At 27.9% G+C, this 13830-nt stretch overlaps 1 pseudogene; it reads right to left on the bottom strand.

Annotated features, from left to right (window-relative positions):
• Positions 1-7934: 7934 nt before the first annotated feature.
• Positions 7935-12743, bottom strand: LOC107027301 (annotated as a pseudogene).
• Positions 12744-13830: the final 1087 nt, after the last annotated feature.

Here is a 13830-nt window from a genome sequence, read left to right as displayed (position 1 = left end):
TTTGAAACAAAAATATCTACTTAATAAACACCTTGTTAGAAGTAAAAATATTCAATCAAAATATAAATTAGTTCGATTAAATATATAAAATATTCTGATAAATTTAAGATGCTCGTTTATGTATCAAGCATGAAAAAAGGATGTGCATTGGGGGGTGCCATGGTAGGCGTGGTATCGAAAAAATGGGAATAAGATCACATGCATGCAGATACAGTGAAAGTGAAAAAAAGGCAAAGTCAAAGCATCGATATATATGAAAACTATGTACTAAAAATATTTCATTAATAAATAGAGTAAATTAGAATTAATAAGAATACCCTTTTTCTCTGCTTTTGATATGTTTATAGCACAAAAAAAGGGATTTTTTCATAGTAATGTGTAACTCCAAAAGCTACGTTTGTTTTCATTTGCTTTGTCTCGAGGTTTTCTTTAAGATTCATTCATGCATGCCTTAGCTTGTAATTTCTTTCTTTTAAAATAATTTCGAAAAGACGTATTGCGTTTTTTAATTTGTTTCAGCTAACGTCTATATATATTTATTGTAATTTTGAATGCACGTATAGTGTGTGCTTAAACTTGTATAAAGTTAAACAAACAAATTAATACGACATATGAAAAATACAAATAAGTCTGATTGTATCTCGTATGAGTTTTTATGTATAATGTATGTCTTACTTGTTCAAACGACTAGTCTGCACACCTAAGTTGTTATGTATAGTTTGATTTTTTTTTTCCAATTATCATTATAAAATTTTACTTGCACACAAACAATTAATATCATAGCAAATACAAAATAGACAACACTATATAAGCACATGGATTTATGTCTAAAAAAACCTTTAAAAAAATACCAAGAATGTACAAGGTGAGAAACAAATAAGCCAATAATATACAAAAAATTAAATTCTATATGCCTAACAATTTGGGGGAATATAATTTTTAATTGTCAACTCATGGACCATTTGTAAGAATTTTTTTAAGCATCTTTTTCTTTACTTTTGCATGTGAATTTCTTGGAAACAATATATATAATTTAGTTAATTAAGATATTAGTAACAAATATTGTGATTATTTTGTATCTTTTTATGACAAAATTGAATCAAAACGTGCATGAAATGTTAATCTTCTAGATTGATTCTTGCAAATTAGAATAAAAATAAAGCATATAACTTGAATATGACAATCATAAGAATAAATAAATTCCTTATTTGGCCCTAACAAAAACTATAAAGAATCTTGATACACATTTTTTGCTACTTTTTTCCATTTTTAATTACTTTTTAGAGTGGAAAATACGGTTCTTTATTTTTGACTTCACATCATTTAGATTCTTATGTTATTACGATCTTGAAGAAAATGGTGTAAATTGATTCTACCAAAAAAGGAAAAAAGAAAAAAGAAAGTGGATAATGAGCTCATACATTATATAACTCAAATTCTTGAAAAAAAAATAATCAAATTGCCACTTAGCAATATTTTAAAATGATTAATTTGCCGAAAGATAATATCTATAGGGATTTTATTGACTTAATTAATCGAATAGCAATGTGACACTTATCTTTCTTTAGGGTGTTTTCAGTATAGGAAAAAATATTTTTCAATTTTCTCACGTTAAGTGAAAAATTAAATTTTAGACATGAATTTTGAAGGTAATCTCTAGTCTGGTTTCCAAGGATTCAAAATCTCAAGAATACTTTATATTTAGAGAAAAGGGTCTGATATACCCCTCAATTTTGTCATTTGGAGCTGATATACCCCTCGTTATAAAAGTAGCTCATATATGTCCTTACCGTTATAACAAACAACTCACATATATCCCTGCCGTTACAAAATGAGCTCACATATATCCTTCATTTAACGGAAGTCAAAAAATTAGTTTTAAATTATTATTTTTTTACTTTTGATTTTTTTTAAAAAATTATTTAGAGGTATATATGGTTCTTCTATCAAAGTTCAAGGTATATCTTAATTTTTTTCATACATAAATTATTTTGACTTCTTTTATTATAATTATTTGAGTTTCTTATTCTTACTTTCATTCCTTAGTTTAAAGAAAAAAATTTAAAAAAAATTTTTGTTCTATATTGTAATTTGATTTTTATATTCGAAGAAAAAACTTTGGTTATCTACAATAAGTTTTACAAGAATATTAGTGAAACATAAAATTTGATTATCAAAATAATAATTCTAGTCATTGAAAGAAAAAAAAGTCAAAAAAAATATGTTTGACGAGAATTAAATTTACTCATATGTGATTATATTTTTTAGATAAAAAATAATAAAAGATTAGATTAAATTTTTCTTTTGCCATTTCCGCTAGAGAAAAAGGGTATATGTGAGTCATTTGTTTATAAGTAAGGGTATATATGAGTCACTTTCATAACATGAGTATATCAGCTCTATATGACAAAGTTGAGGAGTATATCAGACTCTTTTACCTTATATATATATATAATAATTTCTTATCAAGCAGGCTCGAGTGAACACCCTCGCCCCTACCCACACCCCTATCTCTATAATAATTATCTAAATTATATATAAATATTTTAAAAGATAATAATTTTTACTACATATGAATTATAACCATCGATCACAAAATTGATAAAAGTAATTCCACTTAATGGAATATTTTGAATCAAAAGATTTAACTTTGTTAATCCTTATTCTTACCGTACATATAGCATCTTTAACAATGTCTTCCATACTATATTAGCTAGCAATTAGCATAACAATAATTAAAGGAATCTAGTGGCATAGACAAATTAACAAAGAGTCACGTTTACCAAACTTTAACAAGAAATTCTAGAAATTAAAACACTTTACAGTTGTAAATATTCATCAACTAGAGAATATTATGCACAATATATACTATACTATGCTCTATATCTTCATTCACCTTTAAAAATTAAAATTACTATTTTTCGTAGTTAATTATTCTCTTGTACATTACCCATTTTCTTGTTTTCAACTTTGTTACAAATACTCATTATTCTAATCCAAATATTATTTCAACGTTGTGGCATGTAACCAAATGTCGAGCTAGCATACGACACCTGAGTTCACGTGAATTCATTAATTTTTAAAAATTATCTAAAATATATTTAAATGTAGACTTCACTGTAAATCGTAAAGTGATTTGTGTTATTTCCTCTTGTCCATATTATCCCTTTAGTTCATATTATGTGAATTGTCAGAGTATAACACATCCCTATCTCTCAAACTACGATGGTCGAAATATTACACTAATAGTAGTCATATATATATATAATTTGTTATTTGTTGTCAACTAGGCCGAAAATAATGAATTGTTATATTTTCTATAAATTAGTTGTAATGTCAATTTTTAATTCCATAAAAGCATAGGCAAACCATAAATCCATAGTATTGGTGAAGAAAACAGGTGGTGTTATAGTCCAAAAAAATAAAACAATTTAGCAGTATGTAAACACAATGGGAAACAAGTGACTGAACTAATTTAATCTTGTTGTTAATATGTCATTTTCTCTAAAGTCATTTAATTAATTTTTTTTGCACATGCACCCACGTGGACGACAGCTATAATAAAATTTTATTTTTTTGCAAAATATTATTTCATTACGACTAAATTTGACATTGTAAACCTTAGCTTGACTAATATTGAGTAGAGATATGTCTTTGTTCCTTTTGGTTGTTCTACCTAATAAGAAGGGATTTTGACTATTTTGATAATATCACGTAATTCTGTTAATCAAAATTATAATAAATTAAAAGAATTATCTAATATTTTGCTTCGATTTATTTTATTAATCAATTAATCATTTTTATGATGATGATATTAAATAATGACAAAATTATTTAGTAAATATACTTATATTTGTACGTGTTTAATTTTGTTAGTTAGTACTTCGTATGAAATCTTATTCGTTGTTAATTTCTTGTTTTCTAATAGTGAAAATAATGTTCTCTATTAAAAATAAGCATATTTTACATTAGATATAATAATAATGCCAGTAATTTGAATCGAGAAAATATTCAATCTAGTTTCGATGTGAAACATTAGCTCATATTCACAAAATAAAATGTCAATAGTTTGTTAATATAATTTTTATGATGTTAAAGGACACTTTAAGCAACTAATTCCAAAAGTTTACTATTCTTGGGAAATTTCTTTTATTTCTAAGAATTTTTATTTTTTTTTTTAAAAAAAAGTATATGGACCATGGTATTGGTAGTTTCCTAATCTTAAAAGGTGAAGGTACATTATATATTTTATATTGTTGAGGAAATTTCCTTTATTTGCTTCTAAAATATGGTATACGTAGTTTCCTAATCTTTAGGGGAGGAGGTACATTATATATTTATATTGTCAAGGAAATTTCCTTTATTTGCTTTTAAATATTCATTTGTCTTTATTCATCAATATTGTAGTTTCCAAAGTTAAACGGATCACGATTGTCAATGTGAATTGTGGTATAGTGAGACTGTCTCATTCTTAATTTGAGTGAAAGAATTCGAGCTCTAGGTATGGAGAAAATCATGTTGGAAGCGTCACCTCGATGAGTCCTTGCAGTGTGTGATTCAAATTTAATCGAGACTTAATGTGAACTCTAAACTCCGAGTGAAAAGTAAAAAAAGATAAAAGAGATTGGCGCATTGCCAATGAAATTTCCTTTAAAAAAATTGATTTTATATTATATTATAAAATTTTAGTTTGAAAAAGATTTTGAGTAAATTCCTTTTCGCCATCTAGCTCCGTCTCTGACCACCAGAATATTTTGTTTAAGTTTAAAATGTAAATTTAGTTCGCAAAAATTACCTTAGAGGAGATATTTAAATCATATTTATTAATTTAATATTGGAAAAATTATGCGGCTAAGTGAACTTATACTATTTAATTACTCATCATAGCTATAGTTTGATATAACTACCACCCGCTACTAACATTATAGATAATTATATGGGCTGACTTCGAGTTTGTATAATTAGTCATGTTTGTATATGTATAATTCGCCAGTATATACAAATACATATGTATAATATACAATTTTTTAACCTATATACATATACAATTCATCTCTCTCCCACTCTCTGTCCTCTCTCGCTTGCCTCTTTCCTCCCTCTCTCAATCTCGCTTGCCTCTTTCCTCTTTCTCCCAACCTCGCTTGCCATTTATACAAATGTATATGCATAATATACAGTTATATATAATTATATACATATACAATTCACCTCTCTCCCACACTCTGCCCTCTCTCGCTCGCCTCTCCCAGTTTCGCTCGCCTCTCTCCTCCCTCTCCCAATTTCTCTTGCCATATATACAAATACATATGTATAATATGCAATTATCAAACTAATATACATATACATTTCATCTTTCTCCCACTCTTTCCCCCCTCTCTCGCCTCTCGCCTCTCTCTCCCAGTCTCGCTCGCCTCTCTCCTCCATATAACATGTAGCTATAAATTGTAATTATCAAACTATGGCTATGGAGAGTAATTAATTATTTTTAAGTGGCTATATTTGAAAGTTTCCCAATATATTTACATATAAAATATAATATTCTTGATGTACGATCCTCCAAGAAAATAGGTGGTATATTGCTACAAAAGAAGTGGATAATTATCTGAAAATCGAAAGTAATATATTCTGTAGGCCACAAAAACATTTCAAAAAATTAATAATGGTCTAGATAATATTCTTAAGGGTCTTAATTAATTAATAACTTAATTGATTAGTATTCTCAAAGATTAAGCCACAATGATAAATCATAAATGTGACACTTATATTGCTTTTGTTTTAAGTTATACATATCTCTTTAATTGGATGATAATACTCCTTATGTGGATGGTTAATTTTACTAATAATAATTGCATCCTTTTCTTTTCTTCAAGTTAAAAATTGAAATAATAAAGTTATTCCACTATAGAATATTAACGAGAATATAATATATTTTTTAATTATGTTAAATGGAATATTTAGTTCAATCATTAAGAATTAGCTCAAAGTGGAATATATAGTGCTAGACAACAATGAGTCACGTTTGTGTAAAACTTAAACAAGAAAAATTAACTTCAAATATTCTTCATCTATAATATTATATAATATAGTAGTATTGAAGGGCAAAAAGAGTTCACAATTTTGATCTAATATATGTTATTTTCATGGAGTACGGTGGAATGGATGAATTTTCTTTATTTTTATTCAGATATAAAATAGAGAAATTCTTGATATCCTACATATATAACATGATCATATAAATACTATACTAAAAATGATCTTTAACAGTATCTGATAAATGATAATAGTTAATTGTCATTAAATATATTTTCTCAAAGATAATTAAACTCTTTATAAATGTTGTTAAAAGTCGATAAAGATTATAACATGTCATTTATCTCTAAGTTTAGTTCTTTTTTGCATATGCAGCCTCATGGACAGCTATAGAAATCTACTTTAATTTGACCTTTCATAAATAACGCTAAAATATATCATTATTGTGAGCCTTTGACCAAAATTTGGACCTTCAATGTTATGTCTTTGTCCTCTAATCACTATATCGTTCCAATTTCAAGGTATCAAAATAAAATTATTTTTCAATATAAATCGAAACTAGTTAGATCTTTCAAAATAAAAATAAAAAAATCGTCTTCGTCCTTTATTCACAACCCTTTCACTTTCATATGTACCTAATTAGATTCTTCAACGTTTTGTTTACTCTTATGATGTTGTAATATGTGTGGCACGATGTTCTTGTTCTTGAGCAATTAACAATATTTACATTATCAAGTTACTTAAATAATTTTTACTTAATTACAAAAATTATCTGTGATAAAATGACACTACCATTTTATTTTAAGAAAAGTAAAATAAATAATAAATAAATTATATCATCGATTAATATATATCTTTATAACTAAATAAATAAAGTACGATACAATACATGATTCTAGTTAATGTGCTTTATCCTTTACTACCAAACATTATCTAACACACAATAAGCCAAACCTCATGATATAATTATGAAGCACTACCAAATAATATAATAAAATATAACTAACTAACTAACTACTACACTATTTCATATTTTCATTTGACATATAATTTGTCGAATATCCAATTGAAATTTAATTTGTCCTCTTTAAAAAAATGTATTACTATATTCTTTTTTTCTGGCTTTACCATAAGGCCAAAGAATTCATCATTTAATATAAGTTGTCAATTTTGCTAAGCTACACAAAAGGCCTTTTTTGTATTTTTGATACTTCCTCACCAATAAGAGGAAGATAAGATCATGGTTTTCTTTTTTTAATTTTATGAAAACATTATTTTTCGAAGAAAACACAACATAAAAAATTTCAATGATTTTTTTTTTTTGGGTCTTAATTTTCATGAATACAACAATTTTAGGGTTAAAAGATTAATAATGCCGGCTATGGCTATGCAAGCAATGTTTATATTTTAATAATAAACCATTCAAATGACAGTATGAAGTTGCCAATACTGACTAAATTTTAAATAGTATATCAAAATTGATTATATTTTAAATAATGTAATCACAAATGGCTACCTGGTGTCTTTCCTACCATATTATTATTGGCCCAACAAGAAGGAAGGCAACAAAATTATTTTTCCCTTTTGTGTGACAAGAAAAGCAATGGAGTTGAAATCAATCATCATAAAGGGGTTATAATATTTTTCTTTTTGGCTTTTCATGTGGTGTTCGATATTTATATTAGGGCCGACTAAATTGAAGTCATGGAAGATTCACATTACGACCCGAGATTTCAATTTTCTCTCGTGACAGCGCAAAAGCATGAGTTAGTTCACTAATGTTGAAGGACATCATGCAAAAACTACAACAAATATGCATCAATCCCAAACAAATTGAAATTAGCTATATGAATACTCATTGATCGTGTTTCTCCATTTTGGTTGAACTCATGTAATCATTATACTAACTAAAAGAAAAAGTAAATAAAAGGTTCAAAAAAATAATATAAATAGTAATATTGGAAGTTCTATACATAAATTTATCATAATGTCAAATACTCTTAGAAAAACAATAGGATTAAAATCGACATACGAAGAGTACTTTAAATCCAACTAGTACTCATCTGGGCCTAACTCAACCCCAAAAGCTAGCTCATGAGGGGAGGTTTGTCCAAGTCGATACAAGGAAACCAATTTCCTATCCCTCTACCGATGTGGGACTTCTTAACAACATCATAAGCAGATGAGATAGGGAATACCATGAGCTCAACATCTTGGTGCTATTTTCCAGTAAAGCTCTACTTTGCACCACTCTTAGACAAGGGCATAGCTTTAGACTAAAGAGAGGAACAATCAACAGGATGCCTGAGATCACAAAGGTATACAATTCGTTATATCTCAAATAAAAAGAAATATTATTCAGTATTCACACCAAATGTATGGAGGAACTTACCATGATATTTAGATGTTTCCGATGCTGACTTTCGATTCTAACACATTCTAAATTTCTCCTTTCTTAGCCCCCATAGTATCAAAGAAGCACAGACAAACTGTATTTCAAATGAAGAAAACAGTAATAAGATGTTTAATTTATGCCCAAAGAATTTGAATTCTAAGACATGGGCTACCAGTTTAAAGGTTTGCGTAAAATTTCAAAGATATTCTGGTGGATTAACTTAGAGACGTTGTTAGGCATTGATCTACCATTGGCTCTCTCTATAGCTAGCTCATCAAGTTAAGCTAACATGGTTAAAAGCCTGCTAATACAGTTCAATTCTATTACCTCCAGTGAAAAAAAATCTATCCACCAAAAGAAGGAAAGGTAACTTTGACAATATCAAACTGTAAAATGAAAGTCCTTGCCCCAAATCCACTATATTAAAAGTGAAACTCTCAGCACAGAAGCAACATTTGACAAAGAGTAGTCAGTTACTAGTTAAAGTTAACCACAAAACTTAGTATATTTGCTCTTACGTAAGTACATCAACTCGGACTAGTAGTGCAGATGGACAAATATTCACATATATAAATATGATAAGAAAGTAACTAATTGAGCCAACTTAATTTCTTTTTTAACTTAGAGAAGAAGATTGCTCAGATCAAATCAATCTTCTGTTACTCACAACCACAACGAATTAATAGCATGAAGATTTTAGATGGAATAGAAAGCCGCTTACATATTTCATATTTATGTCGCTATCATGTTGTGAACAGACACCCCATCAACCAGGAATATATTCATATTTCACAAAAACAAATGATAGTCTTCCAGTATGAATAAAATTATTTACCAAAAAATGGGAAGTACTACGACTAAGTTTAACAATAAAGGAATATGATTTGCTAATGATGCCAAATGCAATCTTCCTTTAACGTAAATAATTATTTGTAAAGTAGCACTTTTAAGTTCCCAGTCAATATAGTTTCAAGATGTAGGACAAACTTTGTGACCATGTATCATACAAGAACATTTGGAGTCATGCATCTAACAATGGATTTCTCTTAAAGGCAAGGGCTATTCCACATGTAAAATAAAAGACACCAACTACAGGAGGAGGCATCATCTGTGACACCGATAAGATCAGATGACCAGTAGAGATCAGTGTCATGCGATTCTTAAAATACCTTCCTTGATATGTTAATAACTAGAGGGCAAAATGATAATAAACCAAGAAGCCAATTGTACTACTGCATTGTCCTATTCAGTAAAATCATGATGGGAATCTCCCCACCTGTTTATACAAAAGATGTCTCTAACTAGAATCACACAAAGATACCTGCAATTTATGTCGCTATCATGTTGTGAACTAATTCTTTTAAGTTTTTTTAAACTGCAACCTGGCACTCTTTCCATACTTTTCTTCTTCAACATCTCCTTAGTTTGAGCTGCTTCATCCCAATGACTGGCTGCAGCATAGATGTTGACCAACAACAAATGACACCAAAATATCTCAGGATCTTGTTCAATCAACTTATTCGCAATTTGTTCTCCTAACGTTACATCCCCTCTAAAACAAGCCAAGCCAAGCAATTCAGACCGCAACGAGGATGATAGTGGCAAATGCTCTCTATCGGAATGTTCTTTAGTTATTTTATTGTCTCTTGGCTCTTGCATTAGATCAACATGTGCTAGAAGATTAGCCATGCACCAATAATGTGCGAAATTGGGCTTTACACCAAGCAAATCACTCATATAGCTGAAATATCTTCCTGCTTGTGTCACCAGTTCCTCATGGACACAAGCGCATAAGACACCAACAGAAGTGATTTCATCTGGAAGCACATGATCCCCTTCGCCTTGTTTCATGTTCTTAACCTAATTTATTTCTCCATCTTCTAAACTACAATTCACCAAGTCTGCACACAGATTAAGGCCATCTTTTGAGTTCCCATGAATGCAGTAACCCAAAATCATCGCATTCCAGCATACTATATTCCTGACCAACATCCTATCAAAAATTAGACGAGCAATGTCTTCTCTTCCGCATCTACTATACATATGAATCAAAGTTGAACTAACAATCAAATTCAAACCTTTAGATACCTTAATAAGAGAGCCATGAACAGATTTTTCTTCATTCATTCGAGCTGACCGAGCACAAGTAGAAAGAGCAACAACTATCGTCGCATCGTAAACATTCAATCCCCGCCTTGTCATTTCTTGGAACAACTTTAAGCACTTCCCAGGTTTATGAAAATCCAAATACCCAGTCATCATGACATTCCACCCCACTAATTCCTCTGAGGCCTTTCATCAAACAACTTCTGCACGACAACTAATTCACCCACTTTCACATAAAATGCTATTCCAAGACACAACATCCCTCTCAGTCATTTCATCAAACACCTGCCTAGCAATACCAATAAACCCACAACGAGCATAGAAATGCACCAAAGAATTCAAAACCTGCAAAACACCATAACTATTTTGAACCTGTCAGCAATTTTTTATCTCATTGTTTCTGCTCCACTACACATACTTGCCGTTGATACTGGAGCATTTTCCCTCTTTGTTCTTCACTGTTCGACTATGCCTGAAACTCCAAAAGAGGTATTTACAGAGAAAGATGAGAGCTTTAGCAAATCTGCATAATTTTTTTCAAGATTTTCATCAGATTAAGCAAAAACAGTACATTCAAGCAAACAAAAATGGAGCTTTAGCAAATCTGCAGCATTACATATTTTTGTAAAATGACAAAATGGTCACCTATGTTTTATTGTTTGTTCAAAATAGTCTGTTAAATATGCATTTAACAATTTTCTTTCTTTAAATTTGTTAAAATTAACATTTTTAGTCTTTTTAATTTTTTATCAAACTTTATTTTGTTAGATTTAACCAGTAGAGAATTTTTTATTATAAATATCAAAAGATTACACTAGATACAAATAAAATATATAACAATAAATAGCAGAAATTACATACCAAAAAGGATTAAATTTGTTTTTAACGATATAAAAAGTTATAAATTATGAAACGTGTGACATCATATGCTAAGCTTTTGTTGTTTAAAAATATAGGCACGTTAGCTCATTTGAATAGCGACGAGGATATATACAACACCTATTAACATAGGATAAATTTATTCCTTTTCACATAGTTCAAAAAAAAATTTAACTCTTTCACGATTAAAAAGTTATATTTTTCTTCAACAATTTAAAAATAATAGTAATACTACCCTCGAATTATAATATCGAGCTACATATATCATTAGTGATATAACATCGATCCACATACGTTCTTAAAATTATTAAGCATAACTAATATCTATATCTACTCTTTCTTCGTTAATCCTCGTTCAAACTTCTACATCAAATTCTCTTCTTTCACCAAAATTCAAAATTATTGATATTTTGATTTTTTAGCGATTATTTTTGCCAAATTATCGATAAATAAATTTGACTTTAAAAAATAAAAAATGTATAAATGATTTATGCTACTAACGATGATGACTGTGTTAATGACTTTGGGTAACAATGAAAAGAAGAGTTGATATAAAGAGCTAGCATGTCATTTTTTAGTTAAAATAAATAGGTTGATATAATAATATTGAGTCTTTTTTAAATTTTTGGAAACATATCTTGATTAACAGTATAACATTAAATTAAAAAAATATATAAACGTAAGTGTAACGCACAATAATATTATAAATTATCTTTCTTTTTTTTTCTTTTATAAATGAACAAATATGACTTTTTTTTCTCTTTTATTTTAAGGGAGAAATTTGGCCCTTAGTGGTACCACAAAAGTTGACCAAGGCAATATATATATTTTTGGTAATAATTAGGCCCCTATTAAGGGGAAAAAATTGTTTCTAATAATTAGCTTTTAGATAATAACAATATTTCCTTCCAAAATTGTTAGGTAATTGTTTGATATTTTATCACAATTTATATAATTCATTTTTTAATCAATAAAATACATATTTTTATTATATCTTTAATGAATTGATTTATAACTATACAAATATCTATAACTTATTTCAAATTACAACATTTTTAAAAAAATTAATTTATATTTTAAATTTTATATAAAATTAAAATTAACTCATATAAAATAGAACGAAAAATATAATATTTGCTGGTGAGTGGATGTAAAATTATTTAAGCTACCATCCATTTTCTTTCTCTGATCATTAAAAAAAATATTTTTGTACATTTACAGGTGTAATGGCCCATATTTTAATTTCTTGTCCTTTTTTCTTATTATTAATTTATTATTATTATTATTTTGGGTTATTGAACCTGGCTTGAAGTTTCTGCAATTTCCACATCATGGTTGCAAGTGGAAGGAAATATATAAATACAAAATTATTCTGATAAGTTTGATTATAACCTCCTACTTTTTTCAAAAATAAATAAATTAATTAAACACTTAATTATTAGTTTGATTACCACTTGGCAATTTGGCATCCTTATGCTTCCACTAGAAATATATAAATTATACAATTAGTAATATTTTACACCATAAACTTAACAATTACTTCTTAATTATTATTTTAACCCAACAACTCCTACAAAATATACAAATAAAATACAAAGAAAATGATGGAATTCATATGTCTCTGAATATTATAGTGTGGATTTCCCATTAGACAAGTAATTTACTTTTAAATAGATCACAACTTATTATTTTTTTAAATATAAATTTTTAAATATGTGAAAGGTCTTTTACCTATTTAAAAAAAAATATATCCTCTTCATCATTATTTTTCCTTCGCAACTAATTTTTACCTATTGAAATAAATTAACCCAAAATATATTTATAGTATCATGTGATATTATCTACTTTGAGTTAAATTATACGATTTTTTACAAAAAAAAATTGCACTTTCAAATATCACTGTGTATATTTTTATGTAGCTTTTTTCTTTATTGGTTATCAACGTGAAATTTTATTTGCACACCTAATCATCTTCATCTCAAAATAAGATTCTACATAACTTGTGTTAAAATTAATTGTGACATCCGTTTCAATCGAGCATATATTCATGGTAGTCAAAAATTTATAGGCTTCATTTTTATATGTATAAAATAAATTAAATATTTTTTAAAATATCGTGTGATATACTTTACTTTTGATGCATTCTCGATTCAAATAAAGTATATCAAAATCAAGTCTTATTAGGAAATAAAGTAGTAAGAAGACACGTTAAAACTAAAAAGAAAAAAAAACAGTAACAACATTAGATAATACCAAATCAAAGAAAAAAAAACAATAAATAGTAATGAAATCAACAAACAAGATGAAGATAGTAAAGGAGTAAGAACAACAATACTAATAAGAAAACACAATATATTATTAAATCGAATACTAATTTTTATTTTAATCCTCGATCTTTATATTTTTCTAATTAGAAACTA

This window comes from Solanum pennellii, chromosome 8, assembly GCF_001406875.1.
Source record: "Solanum pennellii chromosome 8, SPENNV200".
In the NCBI taxonomy this organism is placed as follows: Eukaryota; Viridiplantae; Streptophyta; class Magnoliopsida; order Solanales; family Solanaceae; genus Solanum; species Solanum pennellii.
This window is presented reverse-complemented; position numbering and strand designations above follow the sequence as displayed.